Raw genomic sequence first — 9951 nt, forward strand, 5'->3', positions numbered from 1 at the left:
CTAGGTATAATTTGTCCTCAGATCGCATCTATGATATTCAACATTGAATGTGCACAAGTAGACACTTAAACTTGTATAAAAATGAACAAGTAGACACGCGCATCCTATGTGGCATAATACATGTAGTATGCCATGTAGGACACTAATGGGCCATGTATAATGCACGTGTCTACTTGTTCAACTCTATACAAGTGCCTACTTATGCACACTCAAAGTTGGAGGACAAAGACGAAAGTTGAACCCAAGTTAAAGGGTACATTTATGTATTATGCCTCTCTTTTACCGTGTCCGTACTAGCTTTAACACATCCTCTACTATTCCACCAAGTACTTGCTATATACAAACCTTCTATCCAACGCTAGCCAGAGGAAATCACCTGGTATTTTCCTTAGTCTTTGATGGTTCTCTTACCACCATAATGACCACTACGCCACACTCTTGCATCTTGTGTTGTTTCATTTCCATCCCGGTGCACTGACAAAGTTAAAGGTCATACTTATAATTTGGTTTTTTATTAGGTGGCACCATATGAGTTGATTAGTAATCCACGTCAGAGCAAGTTAGGTACACGCGTGTAGTTACAAAATCGGAGTGTCTTTGTGTTCAGTTTTTGTATAGTTAAAGGGCCTACTAGTGCACTATCAAAGTTTAAGGTCAATGTTATAATTTGATATCAAGTTTAGCGTCATATTTATGTATTATTACTTTTATAAATCAGCCTCAATTATTATCGAATAAATAAATTTGATATTGTTGGTTAAAACCCCGCATGTCCTTTGTAGTGATGGCTCAAATAAGAATAGTATGCACAGCGAGGGTGGTGTAGCGAGGGATAATGCAAGCAGATTCATCATGTGTTTTGTTGAACCATTAGGAAAATGATTCAATAATTTGGCCTGAAATAGTGCATTGAGAGGGGATTCAATCATATTATCGTAGAAATGTCACAGCCACCAAGAAGGTATTGGTCGACAACATTATTACCACTAAGCATTACTACGAGGAGGCCAACCAAGTATCTTATAAAATGGCCTCTTATGGTCACACTGCTAGCAAGCTTCATATATAGTGAGTTCAACTACTTACCTAAACTAGATGGTAAGGCAAGCTTCAACTTTCAAAGTCAAAATAAGAAAATCAGGCTTTGATCCAGCGTAAGCATAGATTGTTGTAGGAATGTACTTTCTGTATAGTTCGTATACATGGTTAAAATTATTTTTTATGTATATATAGTGGATGTCTACCCTTTTGACTAGTTTGTATATTTATTTCTGAACTCCCTCAGTGAAAATCCTGGCTCCGCTACTGATACTTCATGTTGGGTTCAAAGTAAATATGAGTGAATGAAAAATGGAGGAAAAATAGTCGAGGGAATAGTGAATCCACACTAAAATGAAAAGTGTGCTCCAATAAGGAAAGTCTACTAAATTCTCCCACATTGGTGGGAGAAAGAAACTTTCATGTGTTTATATTGAGAAACACATCTCCACTTGGATAGTGAGGTAAAGAATAAAGAGGTGTCTCGTGTTGTTGCTTGCTCAACTTGGCTTCGGATATCGATGAGATCTATTTTTTTTATACAAATTTTATTTGAAACTTGAAGAACAAGTGAAATTTAATCCAAAGAATCCTATAAAAATGTTTTATTCCATATGCGGGAACATTTGTACGCTGCAAATAAGTGATCTGTGCGTGCACCTAGCGACTTGCGACCACAGGTCTAGCGCAGGTGTAGCACAAGAAGCCACTGGAATTTAGAAAGTGTCACCTGCGGCCGCATATCCGGTACAGTTCTAGCACAGACTGAGTGTATGTGACATAACCGTACTAAAAAAGGTGCCTTTTTTCAAAACCAATGCTTCCTTTCTGAAGGGGCACATTAAGGCTATAAATACCTGACATATTCCTCAGGTATAGACATGATTTTTGATAGCAAAAACAATCTTCTTCTCTTCAAAAACTTATTGTGATCATTAACTATTGAGTGAGTTCGACGAATCCAATAATTTGACGTACTGCTATTGTTAGATTGAAAGCCATTTTATCCTAGGAGGAAAATTCCATAACCTCGGGTACTTGAGGGGAATTATTTCCTTAAGGACACTCCATGAATTCGGGGTACTTGGCTTTAACTTTCTCTTTCATCTTATTTCTGAAATTATAACACACTACTTGAATAGATCATTTTTTATCTTGTGTTGAAGGTGTTGAAACTTCAAGTTGCTCTTGACATGTTTGGTATTGAGCTTAGTTGAAGTATATACTTCATAACATATAGATTTTGTGTACCCAAAAATATTGAAAATAACAATCTTAAGGAAATAATTTTTGAAATCTGTATTGCTTGGTTTCTGGAGATTAAAGCTTTAAGCTTTTTACTCCGTTTGAACTTAACTAGTGATTCGAAGAAATAAAATCTTCATTACAAGTTAAACATCACTTGGTTGAAGATTGAAAGTCATAAAAACTTCATTGTTAGACTAGAAACAAGGGGTATTTAAAGTTGCTGCAACTTTATTAATAGTATTTTGATATTCTAAATTTACTGTCTTGTTGTGACAGGAAAATGACTACTGACAGTCAAGTGAATAATGCTGCAACGACTGTGGCAACAACTAATATTATCACAATGAATCGTACGAATACTCCGCCGAAAATGGCACAAACGGAGAAACCCAAAAAATTCACGGGTGTAGATTTCAAAAGGTGGCAACAGAATTTGTTCTTCTACCTTACAACTTTATGTCTTCAACGTTTACATCTGAAGAAGCTCCTGAGGTTCCCAAAAGGAACTTTTGACCAAGAGAAATTTATCATTATGGAGGCGTGGAAACACTCAGATTTCCTATGCAGGAATTACATTCTAAATGGCCTCCAAGATGAGCTATACAATATGTATAATGCGATGAAGACAACAAAGGAGTTGTGGTGGCTCTAGAAAGAAAGTACAAGACTGAGGATGTCGGAATCGAAAAGTTCTTCGTTGCAAGATTCCTAGAGTTTAAAATGATTGACAGCAAGTCTGTTGTATCTTAAATGCAGGAACTGCAAGTAATCATCCACGATCTCCTCACATAAGGTATGAGTTTAATGAATACCTTAGTTGAACATGTTAAAAATGTTCTTAATGTTCACATAAACTTTATTGTAGGTTTGATAGTGAACGAGGCATTTTATGTCGCGGCAATAATAGAGAAGGTACCACCGTTGTGGAAGGACTTCAAGAACTACTTGAAACATAAGCGAAAAGAGATGGCAGTCGAAGATCTTATAGTGAGACTGCGCATTAAAAAAGACAACAAAGCCGCGAAAAGGAGGTCGAAAGGAAATTCTACAATAAGTGGAGAAAATATTATAGAAAACGACCACAACAACTCCAAAAAGCGGAGGATAGCTGAACAGGAAAGCAATCAACCCAAGAAGAAATTCAAGAGAAAATTCTTTAATTATGGAAAGATTGGCGACAAATCAACATATTGTCTTGCCCCAAAGAAAGGGAAGAAGAAGAACCAAGAAAATATGGACGAATCCAAGAAAGAAGTGGATGATCTGTGTGCCATGCTGTCTTAATGCAACTTGGAGGGAAATCCTCAAGAATGGTGGATGGATTTTGATGCCACCCGTCATTTTTTTTGTTAATAACGAGTTGGTTACAATGTTCGATCTGGCTCAAGGAGAAGAAAATATTTACGTGACAAACTCCACTACTGCAAAAGTAGAAGGAATAGGAAAAGTATTCTTTAAAATGACTTCAAGCAAGGTGTTGACTCTCAACAATGTCCTGTATGTACCGTAGTTAAGAAAGAACTTGATTTTTGTATCCCTTCTAGACAAAACTAGATTTAAATGTGTAACTGTTTCCGAAAAAGTTGTAAGATGAATGTAATGACTAGATTTTAATTTACTAAAAGTTGTTTAAATATTGAGAAATTGGAGGCCATAAGAAATTGAATGTAATGACCTTTTAATTGTTACGGTATAGTCTAACATGTCAAAATTCGGGTTAAGATTTTTCCTGAATAAAGAATAGCAATATCAGGATAGCCTAGTATTGGATGAAATTCTTTTTTTTTTTTAATCAAAAGGCCCAAATGGACCACAATTACTAATGAAAAGAGATAATAAAAGTCATCCCAAAGTTGCTGACCCGGTCTTAGAACAAAGCTTAAATGAAATAAAAGAATTAAATAAACATTTAGGAAAATGGAACATGTACAACCACTGTAGAAGCTTCAACTTCCTAATCTGGGTCAAAATTCTACTAAAAAAGGAATGGGTTTGAATTTTTTCTAATAAGATTACTCCCATGTTACTTATAATCTGGATGGCGCCTCTAATAATCAATGAAAAGGTAAATCATTTTCTATTTCTCAAGTAGTTGGAACTCCCCATATTATCTTATTTCTTGACCTTAAAATGATTTCTATAATGGTGCATGTAGTCAAGAGTAGGATCTCTAACTTATATCTGGAAGTTGAAATGAATCACATCAACTTATGAGCTCAGGTACATCTATCACCTTTCGAAGTAATTTTAGATTTATTACCTTTCCTTCTATGGATTGAATTCCCAAGGAATTAATACCACCATATGAAGTCAAGATACTAAAATTGATTACTACCCCAATAGTGTTATAGTTGAAACATGTAACTGAGTGAAACAATCTTGGGCTATGATGAAGAATATGAATGGTGTTGTTATGTCTTGATTTGGTACCCAATAAACACCTCAATGCTCTTAACAGGTTCAGGTACTGTCAACCACTAGAAATTACATTAGACTTCCCAATCAACTAGTCAAAAATTCACCAGTATCCATACTTGTATCTCAGTAATGAAACATGTACAGTAAAACTTAAGATTTGAACTTATCAGTTGGAATTGCTTGATATATTTATTTTCCCGATTCTCATGCTTGGAGTGTTGAACTTGTCAAGATTAATAATCTTTTTCCCTGTACTTGGGACTTCTTGAATTGAGCTGAATTCATATGTACCTGCAAAACTAAAAACTAAGTTAGCAAAAAAATCAGCAAGAGTATTTACCTCCCTTAAGGAATGTTGTACTCTCACTGATAGGCCATTTCGATCCTGTTAATAGTCTTGACCTCTGTAGAAATAGTCCAAGGAATCTCCCAATATCCATTGATAATGTTAACCATAGCCAAAGAGTCAGTTTCCAGGAAAATGTTGGTGAGCTGATTATCTAAATAGTATTCGAGCCCTTTCCTTATAGCTCTAGCCTCAGCCACTAGGTTAGTTGTGTCAGAAATCGGGAAACCTTTAGCTCCCAGTAATTCTCCTTCATGATTTCTCAAATAAAAAGCAGCAGCACTGGGACCTGGGTTACCTTTAGAGGTACCATCAGCATTACATTTTAACCAACCAAAAGGAGGAGCCATCCACCTAACAACTTTACAATGAAAATTAGGTTTATAATTTTCCAAAAGAAAACTATTTGGGGCCAATTATTAGGGAAAGATAAATTGAACTTTAACCTAATACATTTACAGATAGAATCACTAATGCCCCATAAAACCTTATTTCTAGAGTATGAACAACCATAAAGAATTGTATTCCTTCTCTTCCATAGAAATCATAGGATGATGTTAGGAAGTGCCTGAAAGACTATTTTTTGTCTGATATTACCTTGAACAACCCACCATTTCTTCATTGTCTGTTTAACCTATACCTAAAGGCCTAAAAGACCAGTACATCTAGCATAATAATATATCCCATATAAAAATAGCTTCTTCTCCTATCAAGAATAGGTGCTCTATGGTTTCCCTCATGGAAATTCTACAACACTGACACATTTGGGAAATGGTAGGATTCTAGGAAGCCATGATAGTAGCTATAGGAACCCTATGTGTCCATACCCTCCATCCAAAAAAAAGAAATTTTGAAAGAAAGCCCCTTCACCCACAACATCATAAAATCATTATTAGGAGCAGATTTCTTTCTTTAAATTTACCAAACAGATTTGACAGTGAACTTCCCAGTACTATTTTTTATCCACCAAGGTTTATCCATTTCTCTAGTCTGTCTAACATTGTCCATATTCATACAAACATGTTCAACAATATTACTAGGCAAATGTTCTTGCATGAGTTCAAAATCCCAATCATTTTCTGTCAAGAACATATCAATATCTGTCAGAGAATGACATCCTACAACATCAGTTGTTGAACATATAATGGACCAAGATTAGTCCAATTATCAAACCAAATGCTAGATGAACCTCCCCTTGGTTCCCACCATAAATTCTGTTCAACAATCTCTCTATTTTGCAGCATGTGTTTCCATACTTGAGAACCACCTTTTCATTGAACAAGAGCGGTAATTTATTTTTTGCTGTACTTGTTTCACATGAAATTAGCCCATAATGAATTTTGGGTCCTGAATTTCCACTAATGCTTGGCAAACATAGCTTGATATATACCATCCATAGATTTAAAACCCAAACCGCCTTCAATTTTAGGTAAGAAAACCATATCGCAAGAAGCCCAATGCTTGCTCCTACCTAAAATTTTATTACTCCAAAAGAATTTTGCAAAAATTCTATGAAGCTCTTTCAACACAATTAGGAGAAACAACCGCCGATACCATATGAATTGGAATACTTTGTAAAACACTAGTGATTAACACTTCCTTGCCCCGAAGGACAACATGTTACCTTTACAAGCATGAAGTTTGTTTCTCACACTTCTAATGAGCTCAGCATAATGATCTTTTCATTACCTAACATGAGTGATTGAACAACCAAGGTATTTGAATGGAAACTGACCCCTAAAAAACCTGTGGATTCTTCCACGAATCTTTTTAAATCTGCAGCAACACTCTGATGTATAAAGAAAGAACTCTTTTCTTTATTAATTTTCTGACCAAATGAACTTCATATTCATGTAAAGTTGACCCAATATTTTTCAAAGAATATTTGTCAGCAGAAGAAAAAATAATAGTATCATCTGCATATACAAGATGATTCACTTGTGAACTCTACTTAGGAAGACCATAACCAACAAACTGCTCATCCTCAAATAAAGCATTAAAGGATCTAGATAAAACCTCTGCCGATAAAATAAAAAAGGGTAGGAGATAAAAGAATTCCCTTGCTTAACACCTCTAGTTGAGTGAAAGAAACCCTGAGTTTGCCCATTAATTAACAAAGAATTCCAATTTTTAGATACCAATCTCCAAGTCAAATCTACAAATATATGAGAAAATCCCATTTTTCTTAAAACTTTCATTAGAAAGAACCAAGAAACTCTATCACAGGATTTATTCATATCAAGCTTAAGTATCACATTTGCAAGCTTACCTCTTTTTCTGATATCCATAACAATCTCTTGAGTCAATAAAATATTTTCAATGATGCTTTTACCTTTTATAAAACTAGATTGATTACAAGAGATCAAATTAGGTAGAAAAGCCTCAAGTCTATCATGAATAGTTCTAGAAAGAATTTTATTGATGAAATTACTCAAACTAATAGGTCTTAAATCTGAGAAAGATTGAACATTTTCTTTCTTAGGTAAAAGCACCAAATTAGTATGAGTAATAGACTTTGGCAAAGAATTACCTTAGAAAAAGTCATGAACCATTGTTAGGATATCATTCCCAACTATATCCCAGTAACACTAGTAGAATCTCCCTATCAAACCATTAGGTCTACTATCACTATCACCATTCAAGGCTAAATAGCCTCGTTGACCTCCTCTAACTCTGGGATTTTGCAAAATAAAAGGTTCTCTTCATAAATCACAGATTCAGGGATGTGCCTCAATAATGAAAAATCAGTGGCATCTCTCTCTTGAGAGAACTGTGTATGATAAAAATCAATGGCTTCTGCAGCTATCTCTCCTTCCTCTTCCAACCAGGTCCCTGTCTATTTTGTATTCTCTTTAGATGAAGTCTATTCCTTCTTCCCTTTACTATGTTGTGGAAGAATCTTGTATTTCTATCCCTATTTTCAAACCAATTATGCCCAGCTTTTTGTCACAAAAAAATCTCTTCAAAATGGAGATATCTTTTAAATTCAGCTTGATCCTTTTGCAACACAACTCTATTCATATTATTTGACACTTCTTCAAAGAGCTTCTCTTTGTTTCTAAAAATGTCTTCTCTAATGATCAATTGCTTAAAAATATCCCCATAAGTGTCCTTGCTCCAATTGGTCAAAGCATTCTTAACCCTTTTGATGTTCTCTTTAAAAGCTAGAAAAGGATTTCTAGAATCACAGGAAACCCAATTTTGTCTAACAATCTCATTAAAGTCTTTGTGTTCTGTCCAAAATTGTAGGAACCTGAATGGTTTCCTATATCTGGAATTATTTTCTTCATAAGTAAACAACATTGGAGCATGGTTTGATCCAGTTTTTGGTAAATGTTCAACTTTAGTATGATTGAACCAGTTCTGTATCTCTTGATTAATAACAATTTTGTCCAACCTCTAAAAAATGCAATCATTATCATATCTACCATTCAACCATGTAAAGGGGCTCTCTTTGAAATAAACTTCTGTTAAGTCACAAGATGAGATACAACATTCAAAGTCTTCATGATTAGCATCTACTATAGGCAGACCTTCTATTTTCTCTTTTGCATTCATCACCACATTAAAGTCACCCCCAGTTAACAAAGGGCCATCAATTTCATTTTCTACCTAATAAATATCATTCCACAAAACTAATATTTATTCAACACTGTACTTAGCATAAACAATATTGACGTAAAAACTATGATGCATGATCTGATGTTTCAGATTTATAGTAAGCTGTTGTTTTGTATTACTAATAACTATAATATCAAAATCATGGTTTATAAAAGACCCATATTTTTCCATTACAGTTAGAAGTAGCTATTGGCATGCGCAATCTTCTTTTGTATTTGTTGATAAATCTACTATCTTGAAAAGGTTCCATTAGAGCAATAAAAGAAAACTTTTGATAATTATGTAGCATTTGAATCCTCTGAAAAGCTTGTTGTAACTTCACTGATCTTATATTCCAAATGAATGACTTCATCTTTTATAGATTGATCTACTTCTTTTTGGCAGGACTCTGACAATCTGAGCACTTCCATTATCTCTTTGTTTTTATACCTTTTCTAGCAGATTTCATGACCTTTGGAGATAAATCAGCATCTCTAGTAATGTGTAGTAATGTATTTTCAGTGTCTTCCCCCTCCATGAGATCCTCTACCTGCTACTCAAGTACCTCTATCTCTAACAATTCTTTTTTATCCATATTATGAGATATGATATCATACAAATTGGGACTCATTTGTCTGCATAATAGTAGGAAACAAAACTACTGCCATATTGTTACTTTCTACCATTTGATCATCACTATTATTGCCAATATCAGAATACTCTTGAATTTGTATACTGCTCTCATCTGTCTATCATGTTCACTGTGTTGACTATAAGGTGCTAGTGATTTATCACCTTCACCAGTATCTGCAATCCTTGTGTTCATGAGCTTTTTTTATGTTTCATCCACTTGATGATCTTCTACCATTTTGTGTTGTTCAACAACTGATGCATATGATGTTTCTACCCTTTTATGTTCTTCAAAAGTTTCTCCAGATGATATTTCTACCCTGTTGTGTTGTTCAAGATATATTGCAGATGATGTTTCTTCCATTTTGTGTTGTTCAAAAGTTGCTGCAAATGATGTTTCATATTGTAGAATCTGTCCAAATAACTTCGCGACCTGATCCTTTGTTGATATCTTTTTCCCTTCACTCCTTTTTATAGTATTTAAATCCTTGTACGTATCACCTATTGTATGTGATCTCTGTGCATTATCATCATCCTCTTGGACAAAGGCATCAAACTTATTCTTAATTGATATGGTATTCTGATCATTAATATGTCATTTATCATTTACCACATTCTATTGACTAGGGTGTCCAAGCTCTCTACCGTGAGAGAATTCTAGCCTTTCCTTT

General features: G+C 34.6%; 1 long non-coding RNA gene across 1 annotated transcript; it reads left to right on the plus strand.

The window, feature by feature from the left end:
* The first annotated feature begins 2346 nt into the window (after nucleotides 1–2346).
* Nucleotides 2347–3905, plus strand: LOC124888102. Its single transcript, XR_007046067.1, has 2 exons — nucleotides 2347–3079; nucleotides 3152–3905. It is a non-coding gene; the product is annotated as an uncharacterized LOC124888102 (long non-coding RNA).
* Nucleotides 3906–9951: the final 6046 nt, after the last annotated feature.

The sequence above is a fragment of the Capsicum annuum genome, chromosome 10, assembly GCF_002878395.1.
Source record: "Capsicum annuum cultivar UCD-10X-F1 chromosome 10, UCD10Xv1.1, whole genome shotgun sequence".
NCBI lineage: Eukaryota > Viridiplantae > Streptophyta > Magnoliopsida > Solanales > Solanaceae > Capsicum > Capsicum annuum.